Here is a 21,422-nt window from a genome sequence, read left to right as displayed (position 1 = left end):
ATTTATACCTGTTGGAGCTATTTATTTGATGTTGTATTTTGTTATTGTTGGAATGCTGTTAAGCATTCCAACAATAACAACTATTGTTATCCTGTTTCTTTATTCCACTATTTCTTCTGTCCCCCGTTTCGTCGCAACGCTTCTTCTTCTTCATTTTTTAAGCTACAGAAACTGTTCAACTATCAAAATGTTCAGCTCCTTCAGCTCATGTCTGCTATGACTTTTTCTATTTCTGACCTTTAAACTTTTTGAATTATTAAGCTTTTAGCAACTTTTTTTTGAATGGGTTTCTATGGAGAAGATTTTCAAATCCTCTTAAACTTCTTCAACTTTCAAATCCTTCAACTTCCTCATACTTTCAGCGACAGACATCATTTCAAATGTTGAGAAAACCCTCAACTATTGCCAACATGATTCAGCTTTTTGATATCTTTTAAAGTTTTTGAACTGCAGCAATTTAACTTTCATGATTTTTCAGCCCTTTTCTGACTTTATAATGGGTGTGTATTGCGCAGCTTATGCTGCGTTCACACCGGTCGCGTTGATTTTTTGACGCACTGCAAAAAAGCGTCCAACGCACTGCACAATCGCGTCCACCGCGCCGCCGGTCGTGTTCACACCAGACGCCGCAAAATCTCGTAGCGCCGGAGAGGGGGCGTGGTTTATCGTCCTGGAAGCCTCAATCTGACCGCCATTGTTTTCCGCCGTCAACCGGAGGAATAAGGACAATTTCTGCTCTGTACGTGTTGTGGAAGTCCCTCAAACGTCGGAATGCCAAACGCCGTCGTCTCTGGGTCCATAACAGCATCCGTAGGCGCACACAGCTCGGTGAATTTCACAGACTTCTCCAGGAACTACGTCTGGATGACTGCCGCTTCCAGCGCTACATGAGGCTAACCATTAGCCAGTTTGATTACCTGTTGGCTCGGGTCGGTTCCAGGATTTGTCGACTGGACACCTACTACAGTCTGTCCGTCTGTCTCCGGTGAGTGGCAGTTCCATAAAATGAATTAATGAAAGAATGAAATAAGTTCAGGCTTTGTCGGTCCACAACAGGGCAAGGAAGCCACTTTAACATAGTTTTTCTGAATGGAGTTTGGATCCATGATGGATCCGAAGTCCGACAATACTCAAAATAACGTAATCTTACGAAAATCACCAGCATTTAAGATGTTTATTATTCATGACAGCAGCTGTGCAGTCATATCAATAAAAAACGACTTCTGTTAGCAGCTACAGTATGTTCAATAACTCTGTTAAATTGAATGTTCTTCTGTGCTGCAGATATCTTGCTACTGGTGACTCCTTTAGGACCATCGCAAACAGCTTCCGTGTCGGGGTCTCCACTGTCTCCGGTATTGTCCCAGATGTTGCCACAGCTATTTGGGACTGCCTTGTGGAGGAGTTCATGGCTGTGCCCACCACAGAGGAGTGGAGATCAATTGCTGTGCAGTTTGAGGAGCGGTGGAATTTTCCTCTCTGCTGTGGAGCACTGGATGGAAAGCATGTTGTCCTCAAAGCCCCTGCTAATTCCAGATCTTCCCATGGCAAGACACCGTGTAATGCCCAAGCACATCCAAAACGGCTCTTTTAAGAGCCACCCACACATTACTACTGAGCAAACTTCCTGCAATGTTACTTAATATATGTTGTAGCAGTGTGTCCTTCACTATATATATATATATATATATATAGTTGTATCCTTAAGTTTTCTTGTAAAACTACAATAAAGAACATGGACAAAGTAACATGAAATGAAGTGCATTGATTTATTGAAAATGTATAGAAAAACATATACAAAAAACAAACTAATTGTTACAAAATACAAACTAATTGTTTTTTTTAAATTCCTGGTTCGTTCCCTGGAAAGATTGTCCCCCAGATGTCTAATCCAAATGTTCCAAATTCAGCACCACAGTGCTGGCATCATAAATTAATTTGTGAAATTGCAATTTTATATATTCCTTTTGCTGGCGTGGCAATCTTTCCAGGGAAGGAACCAGGCTCCTCATGAAGAGTTCATCCTCAGATTGTGGTGGAGCTGGTGGAGCTGGTGGAGCTGGTGGAGCTGGTGGAGCAGGGGTGTCTCTCTCCAATGCCTGCAGAAGGCGCTTCTCTATCTCCTGCTGCTTCTCGATCCCTGTTGGCCTTTTTGGGCCCCTTCTTTTTCCTGTATGACATGGAAACAACATATTTCGTGAAACTATTGCATCCCATCACTACAATAGCTTGTAAAGTAAATATTTGTAATTGTGAAAAACATACCATGAATGCATAAATTGTATTCATACAAAAAAATGCAATCCAACTTTTGTGATGTACATACCCATGGGTGGAGCAGGAGCGGGAGGAGCAGCAGGAGGAGGAGGAGGAGCAGCAGCACCTTGAGGTTCTTCCTCACCGTCCTCTGATGACCAAGCTGTTTCATCTTTGAACATGAACAATAAAACAATTTTATGACTCAAAAGTGCTGCTTTAATTAAATAGTAATTTGCCTTCAAAGCTATGACAGTATAGTGGTTTAAGATCCGGAGCCCAGGGTTCAAAGCTCCTTTATTATAACTTATTTTTGCTCATGAAACATTTTTTTTAATAAGTATGAAGACTATACAGAACCAGGCTTTGCCAAATGAAAAAAACAAACCTCTTGCACTGCTTTGGCCTGTCGTTACTACTTCAGCTGTAGTAATATTTTCTGTATGACTTAACTATGCTGTGCTTTTGTGTCTTCACGTTCAACAAACCTCTCCTGTCAATCTCAGATGGCCCTGTTGCTGCCTCTGACATGTCGTCCTGGTCTGGTCCTGCATCTGTGAAGTACTCTGCGGTCTTCGAGTGGCCGGTTCCCTCTAACCGGAAGAAGCTCCAACAGTTCCTTGGGTTTGCAAACTTCTACCGCCGGTTCATTCGGAACTACAGTCAGACGGCGTCACCCCTAACCAGACTCACCTCCTCTAAGGTGGATTTTTCCTGATCCCCCGAGGCCACCCGAGCATTTAACATCTTCAAGGAACGATTCACATCAGCCCCCATCCTAGTGCAGCCAGAGGAGAGCTGCCAGTTCGTGGTCGAGGTGGACGCCTCCGACACCGGAGTAGGAGCAGTATTGTCACAGCGCTCAACCACTGACTCTAAGCTCCGCCCGTGTGCTTTGTTCTCTCGCCGCCTTTCCCCGGCCGAGCGGAACTATGATGTGGGCAACCGGGAGTTACTGGCCGACAAGCTGGCTCTGGAGGAATGGAGACATTGGTTGGAAGGGTCAGTCCACCCGTTCATTGTGTGGACCGACCACCGAAATCTTGAATACATCCATTCTACCCGGCGACTGAACTCCCGCCAAGCCCGCTGGGCTCTGTTCTTTGCCCGTTTCCACTTCACCATCGCCTACCGCCCAGGGAGTAAGAACATGAAGCCCAACGCCCTCTCTCATCAGTTTTCCCCAGACAAGGCTGACCCAGCGCTAGACACGATTGTTCCACCCGCCTGTGTCCTAGGGGTCCTCACCTGGGCGATAGAGTCTGCAGTGCGGGAGGCTCAGCAGACCCAGCCAGACCCAGGAGGTGGTCCTCCAGGGTGCCTGTTTGTTCCCCTTTCCGTCCATTCCCGGGTCCTACCCACCCCCACCTATCTTCACCCGCCCCCACCTATCTTCCTGGCCAACGGGTCTGGCTTTCCACCAAGGACATACCCCTACGCACTGAATCAAAGAAGCTCTCTCCCAGACGATCCGCTTTGTTTTTTCAACTGGCCTGCCGTCCTGTGTCGAGCCTCGGGTGTTACACAGACGATCCAGCCTGCCTGTCAGCCGCGGACCTGCCACCTCCCGGCTAGGATCCGTGCGGAGCGCGAGGATGTGCCTCCGTATTTGACGTTTGACAGTTTTCCTGTCTGCTTCGTCTGCCGCTGTGTAGGATGAGCCACTTTCCGGCTTGGAACTGCGTGGAGATGCCTCCTATTGACTTTGGCCATTACCTGTCTTTTCCCTTGACTGAGAGAAATAAACTACCTTGGTTTTGAAATAGAACTCTGCTGTCTGAGTCTGCATTTCGGTCCGTGAAACACCCCACATCATAACAATACAGCTGTTTTCACAATAACTGTATAACCTGGAACCAAGACTGTGATGGCGTCTGTGCAAATTTACAATATGTGATTTCACATTTGATAAAGTCTCTTCAGTGTCATAAAACAGTTCACATTATTTTGGCTGAACTTGAGCTCAAGTAGTCGCGGATGGGTTTGTACGGACTTGAGTACGAGTCTGGTCGGAAATGGTAGATGGGTTGAGGTGGCCCATATTGGTTGGTCTTGCGGCATTTGAGGTGATAGACGACTGTGTCGGGAGGATGGATGTGCGGCCTTCCGAAGGAAAGCGAAAAGGTACCGGTAGTCTGGTTCGGTGGGAAGGACTTTGGAGGTGCTGGTGATGTCTGCCTTAGGTGACCGGCATCTTCGCCTGCGAGGCGGATGGGGAACGTGGCGTGATCGATTCTTATGTACTTTGTGGAGTAGTCCAGGCTGGGAATTAGGTGGAGCCTGGTGATGTCTGCGCAGGTTGGGAGTGGCTGTTTGAGTGCAGCGGCCGAGCTTGGTTAGCAATTCCCAGGAGATGTGGGGATTGCGTGTGGATGGCTCGATAATTGGGCGAGGTCCATGTGGTTACCGGTGATCGATAGCCTGTGTTGTGTTGAACGGAAAGGCAGGAGCGAGGGAAGAGGAAAAGATGCTGGGATGCATGTGCGTGGGTTGGAAGTGCAGATTGGGGAAAAGAGGCTGCAGGGTGAGATATCCCTGATGCAGAGAGTAAGGAGGGGGTGCAATACGAACCGGCCCTCTTGAGGGGCTGGTGCGAGTGACTGGCCGTAGTTTGCCCATGCAAACTTGTCTGGGCTTGTCTGGGCGTGTTGTGACTGACGCTGACGCCTGTCGCTGGTGGCTCGGCGATCAAGGGAGGTGTACTGCTCCCTAGTTGTGCCATATACCTACCTGTTCTGTTGTTGGAGCGGTCTGTCAAAATTCCTGACTTTACAGACTACCGTCGCCCCGAGGTCACGGACCCCAACAAATCCTCCCAGGAGAGCAGCGAGGCGAGAAGGTCCTTCTCTTACCTAGTCACTGGAGCGACCGCTGTGGTTGGTGTGTATGCCGCCAAGACTGTGGTCACCCAGTTTGTCTCCTCAATGAGCGCATCAGCAGATGTCCTGGCCTTATCGCAGATTGAGATCAAGCTCGCTGACATCCCTGAAGGCAAAAACATGACCTTCATGTGGAGAGGAAAGCCCCTGTTTGTCCATCGCCGCACAGAGAAGGAAATCGCAGCAGAGGAGGGTGTGAATCTGGCGGAGCTCAGTGACCCCCAGCATGACAAGGACAGTGATTAACCCCCGCTGGGTCATCGTCCTCGGTGTGTGCACCCATCTTAGTTGTGTGCCCATCGCCAACGCCGGATACTTCGGAGGCTACTACTGTCCGTGCCATGGCTCCCACTACGATGCTTCAGGAAGGATAAAAAAGGGACCTGCTCCTCTAAACCTAGAGGTTCCCTTCTATGAGTTCACTGAGGACGTAGTCATAGTGGGATAAATACTGGAGCGCTGTCTCAGTTCCTCCCTGTAATATGTATTTTTTAGATGGCTCCATGTGAGTGTGTTGGGCTCTGGCCTATGGCTTGAACATGTGCTGTGGACAAAGAGAATCAGGCCTTCACTTTGTCGAGCACAGGTCTCATCCTGACCTGTAGTTTCAAAGAGAACAAGCCTCCTCTGGGTGGAATGTCACACTAGGGTGTGAATTCCCCCTCCCCCCAAAAAACTATGGTTCCTGAAGTCACCTGAATGCACCGCTGCAATCTCATTGGCCGAAGGCCAAGAGACCCCAGGACCCCTGTGGTTCAACCACTGTCCAACAAAAGTGCCTGCAGATCACATCTCCTTGCTTTTCCCCCTTCGACCTCGGTTGAGTTAGGAAGCACACAACCGCTCTCTTCGCCCGGACCCCCCCCCCGTCCAGGCCACAGAGAATCCAGCTTTTTCCCGTCGACCTCCGTCGAACAGGGAGCACACCACGCTCTCTTCGCTCGGACACCCCCGTCCAGGCCACAGAAGAACCAGCTTTCCCCCCACGAGGGAGCCCCTCGAACCCTCATCAAACCCTGACAGGTCACGAGCCATTTCGCTGGACGAAACAGCCCGCGATAACGAATCTGCATCAGCATTCGTTCAGTGCTTTCTGCTTCTTTTTATTTTGTGCACAAACCGGCACAGAGGAGCCGACGAAGCCTCGCTCCTCTCCTGACCGATGATTACCGGGAGACCTACGGACCACGTCGTCTCAGCCGAAGTTAAACTGTCCTCCCTGCAGCGAGGACAGATCACGTCTGCGTTTGCTCCAGAGCGAGCTGCGCCACGACAGACCGAAACAGCGCCGCTGCAAAGCCGCGCTGCAAGCAGCCTGTCCCCCCCCTGTCCCCCTTCCCGACGAGGAAGACGGACCAGCTTTGCCACGGACACTTCCACGTTGCAACGAAGCATCTACAAGTAAGGTTCTTGGCATTTGGGCATAGCTTAGCTTAAATTAACTTAAGTTTAATTCAGGCCATTCATTTATATGTTGATATTCCCGTGTTTTTGTTGTTTAAATTACTGTCGCGTGATATCGAGATATTACGCAACTCCTCGCGGACGAGAGAAGCTCCGCTGTATTCGTGTATTAACTGTGACTGTTTGCTTGGATTTATTTGATTTCTTTTCATTGGTTTTACTACACTTCGTGTAGTATTCTCTGCTCATTAAATCAGCTCTGTGAGTGAAGTGTGGAATCTCGGCTATCGTACATAACTGCTGGCAGTTCTACCGACAACGGCACGTTATGTACGATACGCCAGACACCCCCATTATCACTACAACGCGGACCGCACGCAGAAGTCTGATTCATGAGCCCCCACCTTTTTTCTCTTTCCTCCTTTCACGAAACACACATACACATAGCTCCTAGTTCTACCCCTGGGGAACCTCGTTCAAACGAGCGCCTCACATCACGTGCTGCCCAGGCACACGTGAGTACATACAGCAGCCTAACTGCCATTTTGGTCCGCGTCACTCGACTCCGCCATCTTTGTAGGTTTTAGCTGTAGTTCTTAAGGCCCCTCCCCTTTGGCCCGCGTCACTCGACGCCGCCATCTTTGTAGTCTTTAGCGTAGCTGTAAGACTCCTTCCTGTTCACCCACAGACACACACACACACACACACATACATACACACACAGACATACACCCTCATCCATTTTATTCATTCTTTAGTTTAGGCATATAAAATCGTATGATAACGTTTGTTGGTTGCACTATTAATTGATTTGATCATTTATTATTTTGATTCAATAAACTCTGTTATACTTTAAGGAGCAGTCGTCTGTGATTACTTGTGCATATGTATTTGATAAGACTGTATGTAGTAGCCTGTGCTCGAACTTAAAACCCTTCACTGTCACTGAATGTATAGTCATACGCAGACTATTGACATTATGAGTGACTACTAATTATGAGACTTAGTTTTATCGTTTGGTTATTGGTCCCTGTTCGCAGGGTGGTGCCCCGTTTATATTAATAATCATTAATAATTGTTACATACATCAATAATTCTATTGATGTCAAGAATTCAGTTTCTTAAATGCTGATAACCCAAACACGCTCCTTTAGTTCCCAACAAGTGACATAAAACGTGTGCATTTACTGTTAAAGACATATTTCCAACTCTATGATAGAGATAGTCTTTTCCCTTGGAAAAGAGTGAATTGTTTTTCTTTGATTGATCTGAATCACTTAGCTTGATGTCTTTTGATTCACTGACATTTTATTTTTTGTTTTAATCTCCATGGATTTCTTTCATTCCACACTATTTTTAGTATTTTCCAAACAGCATTATGTGACACAAAAAGTTAAAGAGTGCTTCACAGAAAATGGAAGCAAAGGAATGAGGGCCGGGTGTGATCAGGTCCAATCCCTTTGCTGCCGCACCAATCCTGATATATTGTGTTGGAGCTGTGTGATAAAGTCAAAGGTGGGGCCTGTTTCATGGTGACCTAAAGTTGAGCTGGTAAAAGTGCTCATACACATGAACAACAAGAGGCCTGGGGAGCACAATGATGAGGATAAGATGATGGTACGATCAAGAAAAGCCACTGGCAATCTAAAAACGTATCGACAAGTTGTGAACACATTCAGGAATGTGTCTGCCTGTTAATCAACTGGAAGGAACTATAGATCGAGATCAGGATGTTGTTGGTTTGTGACTCCAAAGAATGTGTAGATTGCTTTTTCTAAAGGACCTTTTTATGAGTGTGTCAGACAAGATGACAATTGTATACCAGTAATGGCAGCAGCAAAGAGTGCAAACTGCCAAGTAAGATAAAGAACTATTGAGTCACACTCCAGTCACTGATGGATTTAATCCTGACGAACAAAGTGTGCTATGTACAACTGTATGAAACAGTGAAATACACAAACCTTTTTCTTTTTATTGATGAAATCATTTAAATACAATATACTGTGCACAGATGCAGGTAAAACCATCGTCTTAAACCTACATTACCATCAAACAGGGTAGGAAATCTACATATTTTTTTGGGGGCAATTTTTGCCCTCACTAACTGACATCCAGTGGCATTTTCAAAAAATTGGGGGCACTTTTTGAAACTTGTGAAATAACATTTAACCGTTCAAAACAATAAATATACTTATTTAGGCTTACAGTATATGAGCAATTGTCATCAAATGGCAATTATAAGACTATTAGGCAGTAGACTACAGATTCAAAGTGTTTTCTTAGATTTATTTAAACAAAAAACAAACAAATCAGACAATCATATTCAATTTCATTCTTATTTCTTCGTGGTTTCATTGTTATTATTAAATGTTTTAAACTATTAACAATTATTAAGTCAACGATGCCTTGATTACATATACATCAGTCATTGTATAGAATTATTGAGAAAAAATATTTTTGTAGCACCTCAAATATTGTGATATTACCCATTTTTGTCCTGAACTTATACATTAGTCATTGTGTGGAATTTGAGAAAACCATTTTTATAGCACCTTAAAAATTAAAAGAAATGTGCCATTTAAAGGTACAAATTCAGTTCAGAGTTTTTACTTCGTAAAATATCTCAATTGACTGTCATTCAGGTTTTATTCATTTCCAGCAACCCTCAAATCAAAGAATAAAGACACTTTACGCACAACTTAGGTGTATTTTACCTTTAACTCACGAGATGCAGGTAGCATGTTTTATACTTAATGTGAATATAATTCATTGAATCTAATTTCCATTATGCAATATGTACACTTTGTTGGCATCTTATTCTGAAAACCGGATGTTAGTCGGAACAAATCGGATGTTGTCTCATGTTAATCTTTCCGTTAACTTTCAAAGTCCTTCGCTCGCTCCCGATCTGCGCCGTTTGAATGAGTTTACCGTGAATTTCAGGATATAGGTGCACTAAAATTTAAGCGTCTGCTGAGTTGACCGCAGTCGCAGGTCTGATTAAGAAGTGCTTCATTTTTTTTTATTCGTTTAGAAAGTTCGGGGGCATTTTTTGCCCCTGTCCTAGTGATATCAGGGGCAAAATGATATTTCTTAGGGGCAGTTTTGCCCTTTGCCCTCGTGTATTTCCGACGCTGCCATCAAATCAATCATCAATATAATCATCAAAACTATTTCAAACTGTACAGTTGGCGCTCATTCAGTGCATAACTTTTTGTATTGAAACATTGAAATCAGTGGAGTTGAACCGCGGTTAATCATGTGTAACTTCAGAGGTGACTCGTGCTGAAAGCTTTTACCACAAACGGAAACTTTACTACAACCAGAACAGCTAAAGGGGATTGTCTCCTGTGTGGGTTCTCATGTGTGTCTGTAAAGTTGAACGATCGTTAAAAGATTTCTTACAGACTGAGCAGCTGAAAGGTTTTTCTCCTGTGTGGGTTCTCATGTGCTTCTGTAAAGTTGAACGAACGCTAAAAGATTTCTTACAGACTGAGCAGCTGAAAGGTTTTTCTCCTGTGTGGGTTCTCATGTGTCTCTGTAAAGTTGAACGAACGCTAAAAGATTTCTTACAGACTGAGCAGCTGAAAGGTTTTTCTCCTGTGTGGGTTCTCATGTGCTTCTGTAAATTTGAATGCCGGTTAAAAGATTTCTTACAGACTGAGCAGCTGAAAGGTTTTTCTCCTGTGTGGGTTATCATGTGTATCTTCAGATGTTGTCTCTTGCCAAATGTTTTCTCACACTCAGAGCATCTAAAACGTTTCTCACCAGCGCTACATCTTGAATCACTGACACGGACTTCATCAGGTTTCACATAGTTTAAACCTGACTGAGGTTCTCTGGTCTTCTTCCAATCACCACCCTCATCAGTGTCAGAAGATTCTCCAGTCTTCTCATCAGTATCTGGTTCTGGATGTCTATCTGGATCCAAGTTCCTGTCTGGTTCTGGTCCTCCACAGTCCTTTCCATCAGCTTCTGTTCCCATCTGTTTAGTTTGTCTTTGATGAAGCTGTGAGGACTGAGCTTCCTCTTCTTCATCTTCACTCGTCACAGGAGTGAATGAGAACTTGACATCAGCCTCCTCCAGACCTTGAAGCTGCTCTCCTTCCTGACTGGTGCAGAGTTCCTCCTGTTCTTCTTTAATGTGTGGGGGCTCTGGGTCCTCCTGTTCTTCTTTAATATGTGGGGGCTCTGGGTCCTCCTGTTCTTCTTTAATATGTGGGGGCTCTGGGTCCTCCTGTTCTTCTTTAATATGTGGGGGCTCTGGGTCCTCCTGTTCTTTAATATGCGAGGGCTCTGGGTCCTCCTGGTTCAGACTGGAGCTCCACTCCTGCTGCTCAGAGGGAACCTCTTCTTTAACCAACAACAGCTGCTGGACGTCTGCAGGAAAAAAGGAAAACACACACAGAGGTGTTACAAAGACATTTTAGAATTGAGCAAATAGTCTCCTGGACATACACAGTATCAACAGAACCAGATAATACAAGAATGTAATCAACTTATGTGACCATGAGCATATGAACCATTTTAAGCTGCCAAATCCATGTGGTGTTATCAAAGAGAACAAACTTGTACTTTAAGTTGAAATATTTCCTGTCATCTAGGGGGGGGGGGGGGGGGGGTGTTCCCCAGGAGAATTATATTCGATGAACAGAAGATGGTAGACAATCTACAAGTGTTAACAATGTATTAAGTCAAGCATCAAAAACATAGATCTATGGTTTCACAAAAACACAAGAATTGATTAAGTAGCCCTAGCAACAGACACAAAGTCAGGGCTCCGTATACGCATCTCTCCTCTCAGTGTTTTGTGAGCCCTGTATCTTTCCACTTTATTTGATCGTGTCCAGCACAGGGACGCATGATCTTCACCCACACACAAGCCAGGGTTGGGCCACATTGTGTGTGGGAGTCCTGGAGTCTCAGGGATGGGGAAGGTGCTGTTCCTGCAGGTTGCTACACAACGCAACACTATTGCAAATTAACACACACACACATAATACTGTTGTGTTCAGAATTTCTCAAACAAAAGGTAAAAGAAAAAGCCCCCCCCCCCATGCGCTCTGTCTTCCATCTAGGGTTGTCACGATACCAAAATTATGACTTCGATACGATACCTGCCATAAGTATCACGATACCGATACGATACCAGAATTCGATACAATCCCACAAATAAGAAATACGATACTGGTATAGTTATCTATAATAGTAATAAATAAAACATCTGTACGGTTCCCTTTTTTACCAGCTTGTTCCTGCCCAGCTTTTTGAACACTTAACAAATATTACTATAAGCCTACAGCAGAATGTTACATGTTAACATGTTAGACGTGTTGCCTCCCTTTGTTTGTGTGGCTTTCAAACACTTTTTGCAAACGGGTCTCTGTAGGTCAGTGGGCTTTCCTTCACGATCTGCAATGTAGCCAAAGTATTTCCAGAAGCTACTTCTGGCATCTTGTTTTTCAGCAAGCAGAGGACGGTTGGGAAAGCACTCGCCATGTCTCCCCTGTGATCACTCGCTGTGAGTGCGCGCGCTGCCTGCTGCTGTGTGAGCGCGCTGGGCAGCCCGTCCCCTTGCAGTCAATTCCTGCAGGCAGCATGACAGGGAACGGAGCTGCGAGTGCGCTCTGATCGCGTGCTATTTTAAGGCGCGGGGGAAAATGCAGAATTTTTGTATTAAAAAAAAAAGTAATAATTAATGAATACATGGTGAAATGCCTGTACTTTCGTGTAAATGTTTACGTTACGCCGTTAACAGGTTACGCTTGCGCATGCGCGACGGCCATGATCCTTGGCGACTCACATGTGCGGCTTAGTGTTCCAAATGTACAGACATTTGGCAGGCGGGAAAAGAAAAACAACCGCAAGCGATGTATCCGAGATGAACACGAACATGACGCCTATCTTGCTCTGGGTTTCACAGTGGACGCGTTAGGAGATGAGGAGAGACCAGTCTGTGTTTTATGTCTGAAAACTAGCTGCGGACAGTATGAAACTTGTTTTGTTTAGTTTTTCACAGGTTGCACTTTGTTATCTTGAAAAGATGTTTAGTGCAAAACGGGTTAATTGCAGCCAATTTGCAATAAGCTATTTTTTGCCAAATTGTAGTTCTTTTTTGCACAGATATAACTTAATTTGCATTGTTCTAACAAAGTGATTGCACATTTTATTTGTTTTTGTATGATGGAGCAATCTGGTTTACTTAAGTGATTGCAATTTTCTTTGTTCTATTATTTGAAAAAGCACAGATGGAGGAGTCACAAAATGTTGTTATTTCAATAAATGTTCAACAAAGACCATTTTGTTACAATTTTGTTGGGGCATGAACATTTTTCTTCCTCCAAAGTGGAACGCGACAGAAAAAGTTTGAGAACCACTGCCTTATGCTGCGTTCACACCGGTCGCATTGATTTTTTGACGCACTGCAAAATCGCGTCCAACGCACCGCAAAAACACGTCCAACGCACCGCCGGTCGTGTTCACACCAAACGCCGCAAAATCGCTCCGTGCCGGAGAGGGGGCGTGGTTTATCGTCCTGGAAGCCGTTCACCTGGCCATCATTTCTTTCCGCTATCAACCATGAAAGGAATAAGGACAATTGCTGCTTTGTACGTGTTGTGGAAGTCCCTCAAACGTCGGAATGCCAAACGCCTTACATTGATAAGGCAGGGTATGTTAAATGCAGCCTCTGCTCCAAGGAGATAAAGTACAGCAACAAGGGCTCACATGCCCTCTCATCACACTGACAGACACTGTTCACTGTGATGACCACAGCCAGTGACCAACAGTGTATTATTATTATTACAGCGATTATTTTACTTTTAGAATGCTACATTTTAAAGCTCATATTTAAAATAAAATGCTCGATATGTGTGAGCATATGGCTCACACAAGTCTGCACTCATTTTGTTTAGTTTTGCACAGGCTGCACTTTATTGTTATTATCTTAAAAATATATTCAGTGCGAAACAGGTTAATTGCAGCGACAATAAGCTATTTTTTGACAAATATTAGTTATTTTTGCACATATAGAACTTTATTTGCATTGTTCTAACAAAGCGATTGCACATTGTATTTGTTTTTGTCTGATGGAGCAATCTGGTTTACTTGAAAGTGATTGCAATTTTCTTTATTCTATTTTTTGAAAAAGCACAGATGGAGTCACACAATGTTGTTCTTTCAATAAAAGTTCAACATGGAGCATTTTGTTACAATTTTGTTGGGGTGGTGGGGCATGAACATTTTTCTTCCTCCAAAGTGGGGCGTGACAGAAAAAGTTTGAGAACCACTGACTTAACCCAACAAGTCTGAACTGTAACGGAACTTTAACTGTAACGGAGGGAAATGAAGACGCTGCAGACATCTTACCGCTGATTGGCCAAGACTCGACATGTCGCATCAAATACATTTTATTGCGACGATCACAACATCACCTTTTCTCCTCGTCTCACTCCAATCTGAGAAACGCTGACCGGCTGACCGGCTGACCCCCCCCCCCCACACACACAAAAAAAAACTACGGATGTAGACTACTCACGTGGATGACATATTTTGATTAAAAACGGTTTATTTCGCCAAAAAGCGACACGTTTACAGGTATTATCAGGTGAAGAAGAAAACGACGAATTGCAACAGAGTCTCACTCCAAACTACATTAGAAGTTATCAGCCGGAGCATGAACAGTGTTTGAGAACTGAGAGAAGAAATAAAGTGAACCCACGTGCTCTTTGTATCCGGACTTCCGGGTTGAGAACAGCGTCCAGAAGCTCCCGTTGTCGTTTATTCTCCTCTTTTGAACGAGAGAGTTCCTCCTCGTACTCTGCTATCGTTCTTTCAAACAGACCAAATATCTCTTCACCAGCCGCAGTTAGTCGCTGGTTGACTAAAGATCTCAGCATTTCTAGTTTAGACATTTTGAGATGAGTCCTCTTCTTCTTCCTCTCCTCTCCTCTTCTCTTCTCTTGCTTCTTCTTCTTCTTCTTTCACTTTAATGGCGGACTACAAACCAACGTTTAAGGCGCCACCTACTGGACCGGAGTGTGTAACATCATCATTTTATGACAGTTATCATTACACAATAATAGTGTTATTTATAAATAAAGTAAAAGAAGAAAAATAAACTTAACATTTAAAATAAAATTAATTGAAATAATTGAAATAACAAAATAAAAAATATAGACGTTATATTCTGGATATTGAACCCGTTCCATTCAAAATATTAAATAAAGCCCTTTTAAGCTGAACTAGTTTGTCCCCTGTCTCTAACAGTGACAGGGAACAGTGATGTAAACTAATATCTGGGGAAATGAATATTTTTTATCTTTAGAAGAATGTGACCCACACAGGATGTAGTCACATTGTTGTTCATGTATTTATTTTATTTTGACATAAAATTAACTTTATGTTATGAATGTTAAGAGGATCAGTGTTGGATCCTGTCCAGGCCAGAAGGGGGCAGTAGCGGAGCGGCTGACGTCACCCACTCTAACCTCCAGCTGTTCTGCTTTAGGCAAACATTTCACACTTAAGTCCTTATAAGCCTCACAAATGTGCCTTCTGATACAAAAGTGATACTTTAAAACATAGATATTTTGTCCTTTTACACGTTTAGGAAATACAACTTCGTAGTTTTTAATTGTCTGGCTCCAAACACTAAGAGCCCTAAAGCTCCCTCATCCACTGTAATGTTATTTAGTTATTTCACATCTGAAAGTCTGTGACACATTCCCCTGCACCTCAGACAACAGTACATCTTCTCCTAAAGACATCTAACCAACATGTTTCAGCACAACAGCTTACTGGCACTATAGGCCATTAGTTGGAGATAATAAGTCACACGTAAGATATTCCATTAAAAGTGTGACATTGTGTCACTTAACTTACTGAAGTCCAGGGGTGGAAGAATAATCCAGATCTAATACACCGCTACTATATTTACTATCTGTAATAATATATTCTAACCTACCTTATGTTGTTATCAACAATCTAACTTTGCAAAGTAACTATAACTAAAGCTTTGAAATATAGTTAATTAATTAGTTAGATTCCACCACTGCAAAAGTAAACATCCGCTCTTATTCATTCAAGGGGTTTGTCAGCAGTTGATACATGATCTAGAATATATATCGCTGTATGTTGTTAGATATTCAGTGAAGCAGATCATGATGGGAAAGCTATACTGTCAGCAAAAAATGTGGCTTTATCATAGTTATTTGGATAATAGTTGAGACTGAGAAGTATTTATTACGACTGGACGTTACAGTAAAGCACATCAACTGTTTTGTGATTATTATTTTTCTTTTGGTTGTGATTATGTTAATATAAGTGATAACTACGCCTAATAGTTTGGGCATTCAAGATACGACCAAAGGGAGAAGTGAGCCATTTAATAAGAAAAGAGCCATATATGCCTGGCTTAAGGATGTGATGTTTTTTTTAAGTCTTGAAAAAATTAAACATGCACTTAGAGCAGGGGTGTCAAGCTCATCTTCACTCCGGGCCACATCAGCATCACGGTCGGCCTCAAAGGGCCGGTTGTAAATGTAAGACGGTGTAAATGTAACTACTCCCAACAGATTGGTAAATAACTGTCTCTGCATTTGATTGTTTATTCAAATGTTAAAATATTGTACATGCAGTTATATAAATGTAAAACTATATTTCAGCACATTTCTGTTATTATAACTTAAATCCTTTTAATTTAGGGTTAAGAAACCCAGATTACTCTATCAAAGATCAAACTATTAAAGAAAATAGCAAACACAAGTAATTATAATAACTTTGTTCAAAGCTTAAAATCCTTTCAAGGGTGCGTTTGCACAATCCCACGTGAAGTGTTTCATGTGTTGTAAAGCCACGTTTAAAGTAGTCATCAATATACTCACAATAATATTTGCAAGTGTACAGTAAGCAGCCAAAGAGCTGCTTCTGTGACTGTGTGTTTAAGTAGCTCATCATTATGCCTTTCTATCTCATAACTTCGACTTTCGATCTCATCATTTCGACGATGGGGATATTTTTATTATCAAATCTAACTTTTTATTTTTTATTTTATTTTTTTTATAAAAAAAAGAAAATAAATTCTGGCGGATTCGTGGGCCACATAAAATGACGTGGCGGCACCCCTGACTTAAACTGTCTGAGAAGTTCGAGGGAGGTCAGAGACTTTCTAGTGGGTTGGTGGTTTTGCCCGTCCTGGCTCTCTGTCCTTCTCTCCAGCCCCTGCTCACTCCCCAGACCTGCCAGTCCTGGTCACATGACAGCCCCTCCCACCTACACACCTGTTCCCACTTTCCTCATCAGACCTGTAGTTTCTAGAAAACGCACCGAAAACATTTTACTCTACTATATATTTGAAGATTTTTTACGATAAGTAATTGTTTGTATGTGAGAAACATTTCACCAACAAAGACCACGCTTCTTATGATTGCAAATTAGTTTGAAATAAAATAACATACATCACAAAAAACAAAACAAATAGAACTGAAGCCACCGGGAGATCATTGACACACTTATACAGGGAGACACAGCTTGTTAAATCAGGAGAAACTTAATTTACAGTGAACAAATACATTTATTAAATTGTGCAAAGTAAAGTTAAAATTTTGGAGAGTCGACACTGGTAGAGTTGTTGAAGTCAGTAGGGGCAGGTTGAAGATAGATGATGGCATGTGGAGTGGGACTGCCCTCAGTGGAAGAAACCTTGAACACCAGATGTAATGATGAATGGGGAGGAGGGTCACATCGGTTCGTACTGAAATGACAGCTGACTGCACAGAAGAGAACAGGTCTTTAAAGTTTGACAGGAAATATATGATTGGCTGAGGGAGGCCGTGGCGAAATCGGCCACTGTCAGCTGATAGAGTAGGAGCCAGAGAGCGAGAGTCAGAGAGATGAGGGAGTGAATGAGAGCATACAAAGACTGTCCTAATGTAGGAAGTTAGAGTAAATCCTCAAACTTTACATACCGGTAGTTATAGTATTTATAGTCATACAGTTGTAAATTAATTATTTCAAAATATCACTCCTCTGAGCAAAGCTCTATACGTTTTACTGTACTTGACCCTCAGTAAATAATCAATACGAACAATTTGATATTCAAGGAGGGATTTGGTAATCCTTAAATTATTATAGTGGCACCAAACGTCCTGAGCCAAATTACGAAAAGTGGTAACGGCCAAAATCTATTCTGAATCCAATGCTACAGGTCAGATATGCTGCTGGTTCACACGACAGGAGTTTGGTGAGAGTATATTACCCCATCATTGTACATCGGACACCGGAAGTACCCAAACGCATGTTGGCACATGATTTGAAGACTGGCCATCCCCTTGTTTGATACTACTGAAACAGCAGCCCAACACGGCGACATGTCACCGTTCAGGACTCTCACTCAGGAGATACGTGACTGCCTCTCCCCGACAGTACACGCTCACTGTCACGATCAGGGCAACCAGGGAAGTTACTCTTGCATGTGTCACAACTACGTTAGAGGCAAGACCAGTGTCCAGATATAACAATGATCCATAGAAACTTGTGAGGAGAGAAAGCACAGAGAGTGAGTGAATGACAGCATGAAAACACTGTCCTAATAGGAGGTTAGAGTAAATGCCAACATTTTACACAGTTAGTTCATTATTTTACAACTGTATGATTATAAATACTATATTTCAAAATATCCCTCCTCTAAGCAAAGCTCTCTAAGTTTTACTGTACTTTACTCTCAGTAAATAATCAATGCTAACAATTTGATATTCAAGGAGGGATTTGGTAATCCTTCAATTATAATAGTGGCACCAAACATCGTGAGCCAAATTATGAAAAGTGGTAGCAGTCAAAGTCTATTCTGAATCCAAAGTTACAGGTCAGATATGCTCCTGGTTTACACGACAGGAGTTTGGTGAGGGTATATTACCACAGCAGCCGACATCGGACACACCGGAAGCCTGAAGTGAGGTTGAAAAGCTTGCAAGTTCATCTGCCAATTTGCCAGATGACAGACCTTCACCTCAACAGGGAGTCTGACCAGTCATATAAAATAAAATAAAATACTTTACAAGAAATTTTGAGGAGTGGTTTTGCCTGTGGCTTCCCTCAGAGCTGTCCAGCTGTCCTCTGTGGAGCACTGGGCTTCATCCACAAGATGACACCTCAACATTCTAATCCCAGAACTCAGCTGTGTTCCAGTTCCATCCAGCATTCTATTCTATTCTGTTCTATTCTATGAATTCACTATTTGCTAGTCCAGTGTTCAGCATGTTTTCCATGGCAGTTTTCACAAAACTCCACACATTATGACCCATTAGCAGTAATGATACAACACTGTATATTAAAAAAAATTATTTTGTCTGTTGCTTTGCAAATATTTAAAATCATACATGCAAGTCACAACAAAAGTTTAAGCTGTTGCAAGTAACTCCACAAATGATCCTTTTAACATTGCTGAATCGGTGGCAGCCCTCCCATTAGTCTCCCATTACCCCATCTGGGGGTAATGGGAGACAATGACACCCGAAGTCTGTTCTTGATGTCCACTCTACTCCGCCATTTTGTTTTGATTGCTGTCACTGCAGAACATCCCGCTTCACAAAGAGGATGTTGGAAATGGAAGCAGGGTTTTCAGTGCTTTAGTGGCGATCTCAGGATATTCAGCCTCGATTTTAATCCAAAACACCAGCAGAGTTGTGACCGAGACAAAGCGTCTTGACATGTCAAGAGGCACAGGCGGATGAAATTGCGAGAGAATCCGGTCATTTTCCAAAATAAAACTTCCTTCAGACTCTGATAATCAATAAAACGGAAATAATATACAGTCCTTTGATGCTCCACTCCCTTCCTGTATCTACCACTCTGTTCTTCAGTCTTTCTCTTTCCACCCTGAACTTCTTCCACTCTATCATGTTCAACAACATGTTCAACAGTTTCTTTACAGTTGCATATCTCACATTTATCCCACTCTGTCTTTTTCATGATGTGTATAACGTGTCATTGAGTCCTGTATGTCCGAACCTCAATCTGAAAGTAACATCTTCTTTTCTACTTTTACTTCCATCACTTCTCAATCTGACTGACGTCTGTATTTTGTTGTAATTTATATCCTTATTGTCATTATTCCAAATTTCCTGCCAAGATGTAATAATTCCGTGCTGTATTACTGATTTTGCTTCTGACCTCCCAAAACAAATTTCTAAAATATCATTTTTGTTTGACGCTCTTTTCTCAAGTTTATCTGCAACCTCATTTCCCTCTATTCCAACATGAGCCGGTGCCCAACAGAGATGTACATCTATTCCTAAATGTTGTGAGTTCAGTAATGATGTATAAACTTTAGTTAAAAGATCCTCTCGTACTGTTTGACCGGATTGTATACTTTGTATTGCAGCTGCAGAATGTGAACACAAAAGTACTTTCATTGGTTTGACCTCCTCCACCCACTGAAGACTGATGATTACTGCTGTCAGTTCGGCTGTGTACACTGATAACCAGTTATCTGAGCGTTTAGATCCATCTGTAAAGATATTTCCAGAATTAGAATATCTTTTATTCAGTAAATCTTGAACCAAGTATCCGATGTTTACATTCCTCTCAGTCCATTCTCTTCTCTTCTCTAATATCTCCAGATTTACCTTGGGTTGTGGAAATATCCATGGAGCAATGTTGCTACTAATATGCTGGACTATGTTGTATGGTATCAAATTTGAACTGTTTCACTTTCCTGTTAACTTCCCATCCAAAGCTTTTACCAGAGAATGTCGAGTACTCCCAACCATTGTACAGGACAGTCGCTGCTGTGTTTCCGTTAAGTCCACCCTGAATTCTAATCCAGTGTGATAGTGCTAACTCAGTTCTCCTCACATGTAATGGCAGTTCCCTGGATTTCACCAGCAATGCATTAATGGGTGTGGTTTTCACTCGGGAGATGAGTCAGAGGAAAAACATCCAAAAAAAAGGTGAACAGATAAAAGTCCATCGAGACAGGTTCTACGAGGAACATCCGGTTTCGCTGCAACTTGGTGGGTAACCAAATAAAAGCCCTTAAACTAATAAAATAGTATATCATTACTCCTATCTTCAGTTACCTTCCATCTGGTCCATATGTAACAGTTGTGGGTCGTGGAACGAGACGACTCAAGTGATTGTTTTCCAACATTTATGTATTGAAGACAAAATATCACCAATGAATTGCCTTCTGATCGTTTTCTGCCCCTCTGCTCCCTCAGCAACGTGTGATTTAATTCCTTTTATTCAAATACACACTGACCAATCAGAGCTCGGTACGTGGACCATTAATGAATGTTACATAATCACACAGTTTAAACTGACAAATGCAAAAAAAGACAGCTGGCAATAAATCTCAGACTGCATGTGTGAAATCGTAAATTAACAGATTGATGACATCACTGCTTCATTTAGAGCATGATAGATCTGACTATAAGTACATGTGTGTATTATGGTAAATTAATGTGTTGCAGATGTGTTTTCATGGCGTGTATGACAATATTTTAGCCTTGTTCTTTCAGCTGTAGCCTCAGTGGTGCGAAACAGACTTTGGAGTAAATAGAAAATAAATGTGTAAATATTCTCTCATCACACATTCACTGACGCGTGCCGGCTTCTTGAGTCGTGTCTTACAGTCTCCGGCTACTTTAATGTTTGGTGTGGGTGATTTTAAATCATGGAAGGAAACTTCCTCACTGCTTAGAATTATATTCATATATATATTTATTTATTTGCCCAAAAGTCTGTTTCACATCGCTGGGTCTCAGCTGAAAGAATAAGAATACATCAAAGTAAAACATGAACGTGAATACACGTGTTATTATAGTCAGATCTATCGCGTTATAGATGAAGCAGTGATATTATAAATGGGTTAATTTACAGAAT

The 21,422-nt window shown here is 42.6% G+C and overlaps 1 pseudogene across 1 annotated transcript in view; it reads left to right on the top strand.

Moving 5' to 3' along the window:
• The first annotated feature begins 4,731 nt into the window (after nucleotides 1-4,731).
• Nucleotides 4,732-21,422, top strand: part of LOC306781537 (cytochrome b-c1 complex subunit Rieske, mitochondrial-like) — a 64,902-nt pseudogene continuing 48,211 nt past the window's right edge. Inside the window, exons 1-2 of the transcript in view lie at nucleotides 4,732-4,803; nucleotides 5,004-5,328. The product of the transcript in view is annotated as a cytochrome b-c1 complex subunit Rieske, mitochondrial-like (transcript). The remainder of the gene's footprint in view (nucleotides 4,804-5,003; nucleotides 5,329-21,422) is intronic.

This window comes from Melanostigma gelatinosum, assembly GCF_949748355.1.
Source record: "Melanostigma gelatinosum genome assembly, chromosome: 1".
NCBI classification, from domain to species: domain Eukaryota; kingdom Metazoa; phylum Chordata; class Actinopteri; order Perciformes; family Zoarcidae; genus Melanostigma; species Melanostigma gelatinosum.
Note: the sequence above shows the minus strand (reverse complement) of the source record. Positions and strands in the feature narration are given on the sequence as shown.